Genomic DNA, 14,131 nt, shown 5'->3' with positions numbered 1-14,131 from the left:
CGGGTAGTATCATTTCGATGAGTGGGATGGATGGTGAGGTCGGCCAATCTGAGTGGTGGTAGTGGATTTTGGGGTGAGTTGGTTGTGTAATGGTTGACTGTGCTGACTGTTGGTGCTTCTGATCCCTGAGTTAGATGGACCCTGATCTTGGACCCGATAAGCGCTATCAAGACAGACGGATTGAAATCGAGTTCCCTGTGATGACATTCACCCTGTGCCCACTTCCCCCTTCATTGTGAGTAGGTAGGGGGTTTTGGTTAATATTCTGTTGTTGGGGCGGGTTGGTAGGGCCGTCCAGTATGATGGCTTTTTGATCAAACAGATTCTGCACTTGGTGCTTGAGCTGCCAACACTGATTAGTGGAGTGTCCTGGTGCACCCATATGAAACTCACAGAAGAGGTTGGGATTGTACCCTGGCCCTTTAGAAGCTTCTGGGTTCGGTGGTCTCTTAGTAAGATACTCTCATTGTAGTAATGTGGGAAGTAGTTCTGACAACGTTATCGGTAACCTGGTGAACACTCTATTAACCCTGTTCGGTCTTATTTGTTGATTCTGTCCATACAGTTGCGTTGGCTGTGCTGGCATGGCTTGTGGAGGGACCATCCGGAAGGGATTTTGTGGTGCCAGGGCCCAGACAGCTCGAGGTACTGGCGCCCAAGGGGCTTGTGGTGCCTGTGGCCTTTGAACTGGTGCCTGGATAAAGAGAGGTTGGCTGGGTTGTATATTGTTGACTTGTGGCTCATCTCTTTTCTTGACTAACGGCATTGGTTTCTTCACTGTCGATGTCCCTGCTGCTGCGCTTAGGGCTGTGAAGTCAAATACCATACCAGTTCGGATCCCGTCCTCGACCCGGTCTGCCACTTGAACCAAATTGGAGAAAGTACCCGTGGTATGCCCTACCAGATGGGTGTAGAATGAATGCCCTAATGTAGAGATAAACGTGGTGTTCATCTCTTGTTCTGTCATGGCTGGCCGTACTTGGGAAGCTGACTCTCGCCACCTCTGGGCACATTCTTTCACTGTTTCTTTATGTTTTCTCGTCATTCGTGCCATGTCATTTCTACCCAAACCAACATCTGTATTAAACCTGTAGTTGTGCCAAAACATTTCAGCCAAGTCCTGCCAGTTCTTGATAAGTGAGTGGTCCAACCCCGAGAACCATTTGAGTGCTGGCCCTGTTAAACTTCTCTGAAATAACTCTACTAGCAATCTGTCATCCTTGCCATATTGGCACATCGATCCACAATACAATTTGAGGTGCGACAAAGGACACCCGACCCCGTTATACTTTTCAAATTCCGGACACTTGAATTTAGCCGACAGTTGTGCGTTAGGGTAAAAGCAAAGGTCCCTAAATCTTGTCCCTCCCAAAGTATTTGTACCCTTCATTCGTCTCATTTCTTCTTGGAGAGACTCGATTTGTTGGGCCATTTTGTCATCGGTAGAACTTTTGGCTTCAGGAACCCTGAAGTTACACTCATCGTCTGGGATCACCACCGGAGGTGGTTGATTCTGTGGGATGTAGAGTGGAGGGCCCTGGTATACTGGTACCGCAGGAGGCGGGGTGGCCTGTTGATCTAGTCGTGTTTGTTCAGGGAGTTCAGGGTTTGACCCAGATGCTTGGTGTTGAGCTGCCTGTGCTTGCAGAAAATTAGTGCTACTCAAAACGGCCGTCAAGATTTGTTCCTGTCTTTTCGTTGTTTCCAACAGCTTTGCTATCATAGCATTAGCCTCGGCCAGTTCATTCGTAATGGGCTGTGGGTCATCTGAGTTACTCATTGTTGATGAAGATGATCGAAGAAAGTATGGAGGCTTCTCAGGATGTTTGTACTTTTTTCGTTTGGCCACCTGGGGGTACAGAAGACCAAGCGTTATTATCTTACTTATCAAAAAGGAAAATGCATGATGTTTTATTACGTCTAGTAATTATTAGGGATGGTACTTAAAAGTGAAATTTAGTTAGGTGAATTTGAAAATGTGGTTTGCCAACACGGAGCTGGATCGTTTGGGAGAAAAGAATTACATCACCATGAAGCTGGCATCGGCATGGAGTCGGTAAAACATTTTGAAAAATAAATGTCATCAGCACGGAGCTGGCATCGACACGGAGTCGGTAAAACAGTTGAAAAGAAATTACATCAGCACGGAGTTGGCATCGACACGGGGTCGGTAGAACATTTGAAAAGAAATTACATCAGCGCGGAGCTGGCATTGACACTGAGTCGGAAGAACATTTGAAAAGAAATTACATCAACGCGGAGCTGGCATCGACACGGAGTCGGAAGAACATTTTGAAAAGAAATTACTTCAGCATGGAGCTGGCATCGACACGGAGTCGGTAAAATAGTTTGAAGAGAAATTACATCAGCACGGAGCTGGCATCGACACGGAGTCGGTAAAACGTTTTGAAAAGAAATTACATCAGCACGGAGCTGGCATCGACACGGAGTCGGTAAAACATTTTGAAAAGAAATTACATCAGCACGGAGCTGGCATCGACACGGAGTCGGTAAAACATTTTGAAAAAGAGATTTTCTCAACACGGAGCTGGCATCGACACGGAGTCGATAAAACATTTTGAAAAGAAATTACATCAGCACGGAGCTGGCATCGACACGGAGTCGGTAAAGCATTTTGAAAAGAAATTACTTCAGCACGGAGCTGGCATCGACATGGAGTCGGTAAAACAATTGAAAAGAAATTACATCAGCACGGAGCTGGCATCGACACGGAGTCGGAAGAACATTTGAAAAGAAATTACATCAGCGCGGAGCTGGCATCGACACGGAGTCGGAAGAACATTTGAAAAGAAATTACATCAGCACGGAGCTGGCATCGACACGGAGTCGGAAGAACATTTTGAAAAGAAATTACTTCAGCACAGAGCTGGCATCGACACGGAGTCGGTAAAACAGTTTGAAGAGAAATTACATCAGCACGGAGCTGGCATCGACACGGAGTTGGTAAAGCATTTTGAAAAAGAGATTTCATCAGCACGGAGCTGGCATCGACACGGAGTCGGTAAAACATTTTGAAAAGGAATTTCCTCAACACGGAGTTAGCATCGACACGGAGTCGGTAAAGCATTTTGAAAACGTAGTCTTTTGAGATAAATCGAGTTAAAATAACCCAAGTTTTTGGTAGCCTCCAATTCAGTTCTCTGAAATCATCGTCGGCCAGGCCGATCTCCAAGGAAGAGGTGGCGCACAATGGCACTCTTAAATCACCTTGTTCCCTGAATAGACGTAGTTTATCCCCCTCGTATCAATAGGGTAAGATCTTTCTAGGCACCGACTTTGACCAAGGACTGCAATTGGTGCTTTTTGAAATCTTTTTTTTTTTTTTTAAAGTTGAATACGTTGGAGTCGATTAATCGGTTGTTATCTTTGTTAGATCATAGATGGATCATGGACTTGATTCAATATGGGTCGTAAACTTGGTTCGTAGTGGATCTGGGTTAGACCTAGTTGAAACTGATCTAGGTCGGGGACCCAATTGGAAACGGATCTGGGTCGTGAACCCAGTTTGATTGGATCTGGGTCGTGGACCCAGTTGAAATGGATCTGGGTCGGGGACCCAATTGGAAACAGATCTGGGTCGGACCTTAGTTTGATTGGATCTAGGTCATGGACCCAGTTGACATGGATCTGGGTCGTGGACCCAGTTGAAATGGATATGGGTCGGGGACCCAATTGGAAACGGATCTGGGTCGGACCTTAGTTTGATTGGATCTGGGTCGTGGACCCAGTTGACATGGATCTGGGTCGTAGACCCAGTTTGGTTGGATCTGGGTCGTGAACACAGTTGGACATGGATCAGGGTCGTGGACCCAATTTGGTTGGATCTAGGTCGTGGACCCAGTTGGAAATGGATCTGGGTAGTGGACCCAGTTTGATATGGATCTGGGTCGTGGACCCAGTTGACATGGATCAGGGTCGTGGACCCAGTTTGGTTGGATCTGGGTTGTGGACCCAGTTGGAAATGGATCTGGCTAGTGGACCCAGTTTGATATGGATCTGGGTCGTGGACCCAGTTGACATGGATCTGGGTCGTGGACTCAGTTTGGTTGGATCTGGGTCGTGGACCCAGTTGACATGGATCTGGATCGTGAACCCAGTTTGATATGGATCTGGGTCGTTGACCCACTTTGAAGTGAATACTCAATGAAGAATGGGTTTGATTATGATGAAGATCGATAGTGAGCCGCGTCAGGCAAAATCCGTTTTGAGCAGGATCGATTATGAGTAGTAGGCTCTGAGTTTTACAGTAAAGTGATTCATTTGATCATTTTCAAGCTTTAAAACTCAAAATAAAAAAAACTTTGAGAAGAAAAGTTGTCAGGACTGACGTAAGGAACAAAATGAGCAAAATTTTTTTTTTTTTTTTTTTGGTCCGTTTTTCAAGTACGAACCTACCATTTTTTGGCTGGTCCGTGCTTCAAAAACGGACCAGAATATTAAATTTTTTTTTTGGTCCGTTTTTCAAGTACGGACCTAACATTTTTTGGCTAGTCCGTGCTTCAAACACGGACCAGAATCTTAATTTTCATTAAGAAAAATTTTCATTCATTTTTTTTTCACTGGTCCGTGCTTTAAGCACGGACTTAGTCATTTTCCTTAAGTCCGTGCTTCAAACACGAACCAGAACCTTTTCTGGCCTTCCACAGTTGCTCTATTTTAATCCTTATCTCGTTTTTGCCCATGTTTTTCTGGATTTTGAGGCACATAGCCTCTGTTTTTTGGCTTGAGCCACAAAAATGTCATTTTTTTTGGATGATGCACATGATAACATAAATAAAAAACAGATTTCCCCCTTTTACCTAGGGGGACATATAAACGAGAACACAATAAAAATATCCTAAAATCTATACAACTTGCCTTCGTGGGCTTAAAAAAAGAAGAAAAAAAATTACATCACATATGAGCATGGGATGGATACAGAATCAATTTTGCAAGCTTTAGTGTCCTTTGTCTATTAATTACGCTTCGATGCATGCGGTTTGTAGGTAGTTTTCCGGCTACCCATTCTTCAAACCTCGACGTACACCGAAGTGTGCATGTCTTAGGTTGGTGAATGGGGTGGATGTTCTCCTCCCAACCACCCAAAATAGCGATCTCGGGGGCTTGAGAGTACCGGCATCCGGTGTTAGAAATTTAAAGAGGAGGGGGGTGGCTTATGCATAGGGGTATGAATCGCATGTGTATGTGCGTGCATTTTTTTTGAAATGTATCCATCCTTACATCCTTTGTCCAAAAATAAAAATAAAGCAAAATGTACATGTAAATAAACATTACAACCATTCCCATATGAAACTTGTGAAATAAAAAAGAAAGAAAGAAATAAGGCAAACGTTAGTAGATAAACCAAAAGAAAACAAACATTTTTTTTTTGAAATAACCGAATCAAGGAAGAGGGTCGGACCCACTAGTATGTACTCCCCAGTGGAATCGCCAAGCTGTGGACACAGGATTTTTGATATTTTAAAACATCCCTCCACTTTTGGGTGTTTTGGAGTCGCCACCATTCATTTTCGGAAATGGGTGTGAATGGTCACCCGAAGTTGTATTTTTGAAAAATATGTCATTTTGACATTTTTTTATGACTCTCATAGGATAAGGTGCATGGTCCAACCTTTGATTCAAAGGTAAGGGGGTTCATTTATGGAGTAGGGAAGGTGTTAGGCACTCTACTCTATCCACGTAACGTGGTAACCTCGGATTCGATTTTTTGAAATAAAAAGAAAATAAAAATGAAAGAAAATCGATGTGTGCCCTCAAGTGTGAGGGGCTTCGATGTTGGTTCAAATCATTGAGGGCACCCTTATGAAGAAGGGGCCCTTTGGTGATTTAAACCATAGTGGTGTGTGCAAATGTGTAGGAAAGGGGTGAGTAGAAGATGGAAGTTGGAGGATGTCCTTTTGTCAAACCCACCTTGTTCCTTCCTTGACTTTCTTTGATGAGTCTTCTTTTTCTTTGCTTGACTTGTTTGAGAGAAGGTTGAAAGTTGAGATGAGTTGAGGGTAGAGGTAGTAGAATTGGTTAAGAGAGAAAGGTTGAGAGAGTGATTTCTTTTTTATCTTTTGGAGGGTTGGATGTGGGATTTTTCATTAGGTGTTGGATATTGGATTTTTCATTAGAGATTGAGAGTTGAGAGTGGTGGGATTTTTATAGAATTTGTGAGTTATTTTGAGGGGTAGAGTTGGGTGAAATGATGAGAAGTGGTAGAATGGTGTGGGATTTAAGAGAAGGTATGTGTAAATTGATGGGGTTTGATGGGTATTTGTGTAAGAAGGTTAAATGGGTGAGTTTTGACCCAAATGGTTTGGATCCAACCCAACCCATTTGGGTTGAGTATTTGGTGAGGTGAATTTAAGATGGTGGTTGTGATTAAATGGTATTTGGTTTAAGAGAATGGAGGATTTAAGGAGGTGGTTGATGATATTTTGTGAGGGTGAGGGAGATCATGACATGTGTAAAAGTAGGTGAAAATGAAGGGTGGAGATGAGTTGATGGAAAATGATGAGTGTTTGATTTGAGAGGATGGGTGTAGGTGTACATTGTAGAGATGGGTTTTGTAGGGAATGATGGGGGTAGATTAGGGGAGGGTGATAGGTTATAAGTATTTGATTTGAGAGAATGGATAGGATAGGTTAGGGTAGGGTTATGGGTTGAATTAATTTTTGGAGGGAAGTAATGGAGTTGGTTGGTTGATTAGATGAGGGAGGTGGAAGGGGGTAATGACATGTGTCATATTGGGTGATTGGTTGTGATATTGGGCTTGGGTAGAGAGTTGGGCTTGGGTAATGTGTTGAGTTGAATAGGAATAAATTTGGGTTGAATTGAATGGGCTTTGGGTAATGGGTAGAATAAGAGTGGGTTTGGGAATTGAGTTGAGTAGGCTTGGGTTTGGTTAGAATTAAAATGGGTTTGGGGGTTGAGTTGAGTGGGCTAGTTTTTGGTCCGTGGGCCACGTAAGAAGTCTTGGGCCATTTATTGAAAAATGAATTACAAAATTTATTTGATTTTTGTAGGTTTGGGCTTCGGAGCCCATTCCGATTTTTATTATTTTTGGGGCATTTTGCGTCGAGGGCCCGATCAAATTTGGGTGTCTACATAAGGAATTGGAACTGGGTTTTGAAATCGCCTCGACCCATTTTCCACCAAATTGGCGTATAGGGGTCCGATTGATAAATTGGGGACTTTTAGGGAATAAGGAGTCGCCACCTAGTTTAGGTCTAGGAACCAAAAATAACTCTAAAATGGATCGAGTCGGTCCACAGATTAGAGAAATGGGTAAGAGGTCAGATTACGGGTTTCAGAAGGTGTTAGGCACCGAACCCATCCGATCGAGATGATCGGTCTCTATTACGATCCAAACTGTCATACGGTCAACGGGTAGAGACTAAAGTCAAGTTTATGGTCCAATCATCATCATTATCATCAAATTATATTGAATGTGCTAAACGAATCTCAAGGCCAATATTGTACTAAATCTCATGTGATTTCTCGAATTTCGCATAAAATGGCAATATTTGAAAAAGCCTTGATCCTGATCTATGCTCCAGAGTCCACGTGGCAACATTTCCATCACAAATCCAAATATACAATGATTTTCTGATTAAACTAAAATAGGAATTTATGAAAATTTTCTAAATTAGAAAATCGAGAACATGAAATTTCTAATTTGGTAACTCATAGAATATCTAGATTAAAATTCGAAATTTTCTAAATTGGGAGTTTATGAAGATATGAGAATTTCTCAAATTAGAAATAAATTTCCCAAATTAGGAATTTCCAAATAATGAGTTTCTAATTAGAAATTTATACAAAGGTTTCCAAATTAGAGAAATATCAATACTGGATTTCCCAAATTAGAAAATGACAAAATTTCCAAAATTAGAATATTCCAAAAATGAATCTTACCAAAAAATGGGAATTGTGAACAAGCAAGTTTTCAAATTAGAACACATGGTGGATCAACAAGTCGATGCTTCAACAATCAAAATATTATGGACATGGGGTAAATTAGTGAATCAACCGCTCACACATATATCCAAATTTTCCTTTAAAAAAGGGACACGTGGCAAACGTTAATCATTGATTGATGAAGTAATTCCCATATACATAGAGATCAATGAGTTGACTCGTGCTTATTTTGTTAAAAAAAATGATTTTGGAATTCCTATGCACATACAAATCAGTGAATTGACCCACGTGGCAAGTGAATAAAAAAAACCCGATTTTAAACCTCCTATAAGCACAAAATTCAGTGAGTTGACTCACACCACTGTTAAAAAAATCAATTTTGAATTCCTATGTGCACAAAAACAGTGAGTCGACTCACACGCATATATAAAATCAATTTTAAATCCCTATGTGCACAAAAACAGTGAGTCGACTCACGTGCATATATAAAATCAATTTTAAATCCCTATGTGCACAAAAACAGTGTGTCGACTCACACACATATATAAAATCAATTTTAAATCCCTATGTGCACAAAAACAGTGAGTCAACTCACGTGCATATATAAAAAATCAATTTTAAGCTTCTAATGCGCACAAATCCGTGAGTTGGTTCACGCAAATGATCAAATTAACACTCATGAAGAAAGTCCACACATGAAATAATGATCGAAGGAGAATAAGAAAAGAAAGAAAAAATAAATAAATAAAACAAACGATTAAATACGCTTACCACATGCAAGAATCTAGTTACTCGGAATCCCTTCAGAATTATCCAATTGCTCGCTGCCAAAGTATATGAGAAAGACGAGATTGCATGAGAGAGATGATGGCAGCATGGCTGCTGAGTCGTGAACACTATAGAGACGAAGAAGAAGATGCTCAGAGAGATGTGGATTTGGCGATTATGAAGGTGGGGTTGTTGTTAGCGTTGTGCTGCTCCATTTTTGACAATGAAAGAAAGGCTGAGAAAGTTAGTGGCATGGCTGATGAGGCTGCTGATGGAGGCTATGTTGCAGGGATAAGGAACGATGATTGGGGCTGATTTTGGACTGACTCGGGGCTGCCAATGGAGGCTACTTGAGGTGTCAAAGATAGCAAGGAGAGGGGCGGTTGGACTGTTTTAATGGCGAGAATGGGACTGCGTTGCAGAGATGGAAAAGATTATTGGGGCGTTAATGGAAAAGAGGGGGAGGTGTCCTATCGTGCAACAAGGGCTGTATGAAGGTGGCTGGGGCGTTGGTGGAGAAGAGAAGGAGGTGTTCTATGGTGCAGCAAAGGCTGTATGAATGTGGCTGGGGCGTTGGTACAGCAAGGGCGTTGGAGAGGGCTGTAATGGTGAGGGATAGGAGAGCAGAGAGAAGACCAAGGCGTAGGCGATGGGCCGTGTAGAACTTGATGACGAAAAGGGGACGGCAATGGTGGCAGTAATCCAAAAGTCTGTTCTCGTTTTTTTTTTTCTTCTCCTTCTTCTTCTTATCTCTTCCTTTTGTAGAGTACTGTCCAAGATGAAAGAGGGGAGGTGGAGACATGAGAGAGGGTTAGGAAGAAGAGGGGCTGAGATCGAGAGAGTGCTCCAAAGGCTTGAGAATGAACCGAATCGAAAGAGAGAGAGCCGACAGAGAGAGAATCGAAAGAGAAGATCACCGCCCCCTCCAAGAAGAAGAAGACGTCCTCTTTATAAAAAAAACTTTCTAATTAATTTTTCTTTCTAATTCTTTTATTCCTCTTTCTTTTTTCTGTTTATGTCCTTTCCTTTGGGAGAATGGTGGTGGGGTGATCCCCCGCTACTCGTAGCACGATGGTAGTTGAGTTACGATTAGTCGATTTAATTTTCATTTTATCGATTGGTTAAAATTTTTTTATTTTGAGATTTTCTTTGGTTGATTACTTTTTTAATTTTAAGTTTTATTAGTTGATTAGTTGAAAATTTTATTTTGGTTGTTCGATTTTAATTTGAAAATTTCTTAATTTAATTGATTGCATTTTGATTTTATCGGTTGTTTGATTTTAATTTTAAACTTTTAATTTTAATTGTTACTTGATTTTAATTTTAATTTTTTTATTGTTTAACTTTTAATTTGAGTTTTATTTTTAGTTTAGTTGTTTGAATTTTTTAATTTGAGTTTTATTTTTGGTTTTAATTGTTTGGATTGTTTAATTTTTTAGTTTTAATTGTTTAAATTGTTTAATTTTTAGTTTAAATTGTTTGATTTTTTAATTTGAATTTTATTTGAATTGTTTGATTTTTAATTTGAATTTTATTATTATTGGATTTTTAATTAGATTTGATTTTGTTACATTATCCTAACGGTCGAGGTCTCTAAGTTGAGTTTGGAAGTCGAGGGGCATTTCGGTCATTTTTATGATTCTTCCTCAATTTCTCTGTTTTCGTCGATTTGGGTCCCATTAGACTCGAAATCATGTTCTGAGTGCAATGGAGGTATTTTCGAAGTCTTTCGGAGGTCCAAAATTTATGAGGGGTATTTTCATCATTTTGTCGATTTTTACGAGTTCTGGCGTGAGGTTTCTTTTAGTCCCAACGTGATTATTTCTATGTTTCAAAATCGTATTTTTCTAGCGTGGCGAGGTCTCTAGGTTATCAAACTGTGTGGCGAGCCTAAGCGTGTATGCTTGCTAAATCGGGTGTGACGTATGGCGATCCTAAGCGTGCGTAAATTTCTATGTCGAGTCACAACGAGTAGGGGAGATGAAAAGAGTGGAAATGAAGGGAATCAGGGATAGTACTCACAAGCCTTCGAGTTCTTTATGATCATCATTAGGAATTCACGGTAACCGGGTGACGGATCGCCAAGTCAGGCGGATGCAAAAATGGGGTGTCTACAGGTTTGAAATTTTTGGATTTTGACTCAGACAAGTTACCAAAGAAACCCAAATAGTAGGTATCATTAACTTGATTTTCAGCTTGAAAAGTGGGAAGGTACTGATGCATCAAGTACTTAGCATAATTTGGAGTGAGATTCCTGATGATGATCTTGACTTGTTCCTTATCTTGAGGTCAGTCTCACAATTGAATGATTTTACCTCTCTATCAAGCAATGAACTTAGTAAAGGTTTTTCTGGGCTTCTACTTGGTCATTTCTAAATTTCTTATTGTGAATTCAATGTCCGTGTTGAATGAATATCGATCAATAAACTCTTTCATTAATTCGTGTCATGTTCTTACACGATTTGAGTCTAGTGACATAAGCCAACGTAAGACAGGTCCTGTGAGAGTTCTTTGAAAAGGTTGAGTTATCTGTTCTTTGATCAGTTCTTGAGATTACATGATGCTGACATATACTTTCAAATGAATTCTAGGACATCTAATCCTGTCAAACTTATCCATGTCTAGTATTGGGAATTTCTTTAGTAGACGGACAGTAGGGAATAACGTCATTACCCTAATGCAAGGGCAAGATCGTCAGGATCCTTGAATATTCTTCAAGGTAGTTTCAACTTGAGTTATTCGATGGGCTAAGATAGGGTCGAGGGGTAATTGTTCATCTTCTTGATCTTCGACAGGGTTAAATACAACCTGAGGTTCTATAGCTTTATCTTTTTTCTTTTTATTCTTCAAGCCCTCAATTTGTGTTTTAACAGAAGCAATAATCTATGCTTGAAAATGATTTCAAAAGCTGACGGAGTGTTGCTTCGTTCATGGTAGGTATATCTTTTTATGAAAAGGGTTGACAACTTGGATTTGATGATGGTACTCTGGTAAGACGACTCTTTAGACGGACCCAAAGTGGCAACGATGGTGGTTTAGAATGTTTAGAAATAATTATTACCTGATCAAAGTGAACAAAGATTAACCATTGATTTTGAAGGCTTGACTCTTAACCACATGATTAAAAATTTGATATAAATTAGCCCAAGTCCGGTGGCAAACATCGAGTCCAAATACACTATAAGTCTATAGTAACCATAAAGGCGAGAAAGGTTAGTCATGCGTTTATCCTTGGTAAAGGGTTGAACCTTTGGTTAAAAAAATTAGTTTGACCATAGGCTCGAATCTTCTTGTCCTCGAATTAGGTTGAATTTTTGAACTTAAAACCAACTGGTCCAATTGATTTATTATTGGTCGGTTAAATCCATTTGCCAATTGTGCCAACTAGTTTAATTGGTTCACAATAAACAATATTTTTTTTTCACCAGTTGAGTTTATTGGGTTAAACAAGTATTGCAGGATTAATTTGAACGGTTTGGACCGATCCTCCTACTTAACTGTCGGTTGGATTAAAAAATTGCAATCCGGGAACACTCAATCAGTTTGAGTAGTGGCCAAATCGAACCGCACCTAGATTCGGATTTTTAGGTTTGCTATATAATTGAGGTTAGGATGGGATAAAACTCAGGTCATTTTAAGCACCAATATACTTCCCAATTTACCTGGTTGAATAGTACGCAATGCTTTAGTCTGATATACCCAAAGGTACAGTACTGAAAGCGTAGCACTCACGTGCGTCCCCCATGTCCAAAAAGACCAGGTTAGCTTGGATCTGACTATGGGGTTAATAAGGGTATGTCGTGATGCAAACATGAAAATGCATGCTCGTGAGTGTGTGCAAAGAGACAAGATGCGCCCGGGGCATTTTCGTGAATCAACCAACCATACAAGCCACCTACATCCATCAACCAATCACAAGAAATAATCCATCAACCACATCCAAACACATACCAATGAAAGAAATGACAAAATCTACCCTAATATAAGAGTCTCTTTGAGTCAACTAGGTTGACTCGAGTAAAAAGTCAACTTAGAGATAGTCTTGGATCAGATCAAATTTGACCCTAAATTCCCCAATAGATTCGCCACTAAAATTGCCTCAACCATTTTTCGCTAAATGATAAAAAGGAATCTGACTAGTTAGTTAGGGAATTTTCTTATAATTGGGAGTCACCACCAAGTTTAGGTCAAAAAACCAAAAATAACTCCAAAACGGACCGGATTGATCCACAGGTAAGGGATTATGAGTTTCAGAAGGTGTTAGGCACCGATCCCGTCTAATCAGTTGATCAGTCTCTACTACAATCCAAAACTATCTTATAGTCAATGGGCAAAGACCAGAGTCAAGTTAAGGTCTAATCATCATCAATTTATGTCAAATTTGCTAAATAGATCCTACAACTAAATTTTTTTCGAACATAACATGATTCCTTGAATTTTGCATAACAAAAGAAAAAAATGAAGAAGCCTTAATCATATCCCATGTTCTAAAGTTCATGTGTAAAGAAAAAAAATCTTGAATCCCGAATTATTAAATTGGTGAAATATGAATCAAATAAAAAATATTGCCAAATCAGTATGATATGTAAACACTTCGAATCAATAAAATTACTAAGTTAAGAATATATAAATATACCTTCCAAATTGGAAATCAATGATATTAGCAAAATTATCAAACCAATAAAAATCTGATTTTATATGAATCTTCCAAATTAGAAAGCATTGATTTTGGCAAAATACCTGAATTAAAAATTATGAATGAAATTTCCAATTAGAAAGTTATGAATATGAAATTTTCAATTAGAAAGTTATGAATATGAACTTCCAAATTAGGAAATTATGGATATGGAATTTTCAAATTAGAAAATCATAAATATGAATTTTGCAAATTAAGAAATTATGAATATGAACTTGCAAAATTAGAAATTATGAACATGAAAAATTAAAAGGTGATGAATATGAATTTGTAAAATTAAAATGTTTTTAATATAAACTTTTCAAATTAAAAATTATAATATTAACTTTCAAAATTAGAAATTATGAATAGGAAATTTCCAAATTAGAAATTTACAAATGTAAACTTCAAAATTAGAAAAATGTGAATATGAATTTTTCAAATTAAAAGGTTATGAATTTTCCAAATTAGAAGTTTATGAAAATGAGCTTTCCAAATTAAAAATTATAAATATGAACTTTCAAAATTAGAAATTAGGAATAGGAAATTTCCAAATTAGAAATTTACGAATATAAATTTCTCGATTAGAAAAACATGAACATGAATTTTTTGAATTTGAAGGTTATGAATATGAATTTTTTGAATTTGAAGGTTATGAATATGAAAATTTAAAATTAGAAATTTATAAATATGAAAATTTCAAATTAGAAGATTATGAACTTTTCGAATTAGAAATTTATGAATATAAACTTTCCAAAATTA

The sequence above is a fragment of the Akebia trifoliata genome, chromosome 10 (assembly GCF_017979445.1).
Source record: "Akebia trifoliata isolate Shusen 1 chromosome 10, ASM1797944v1, whole genome shotgun sequence".
NCBI lineage: Eukaryota > Viridiplantae > Streptophyta > Magnoliopsida > Ranunculales > Lardizabalaceae > Akebia > Akebia trifoliata.
The sequence above is the reverse complement of the archived record's forward strand: the minus strand, read 5'-3'. Positions refer to the sequence as shown.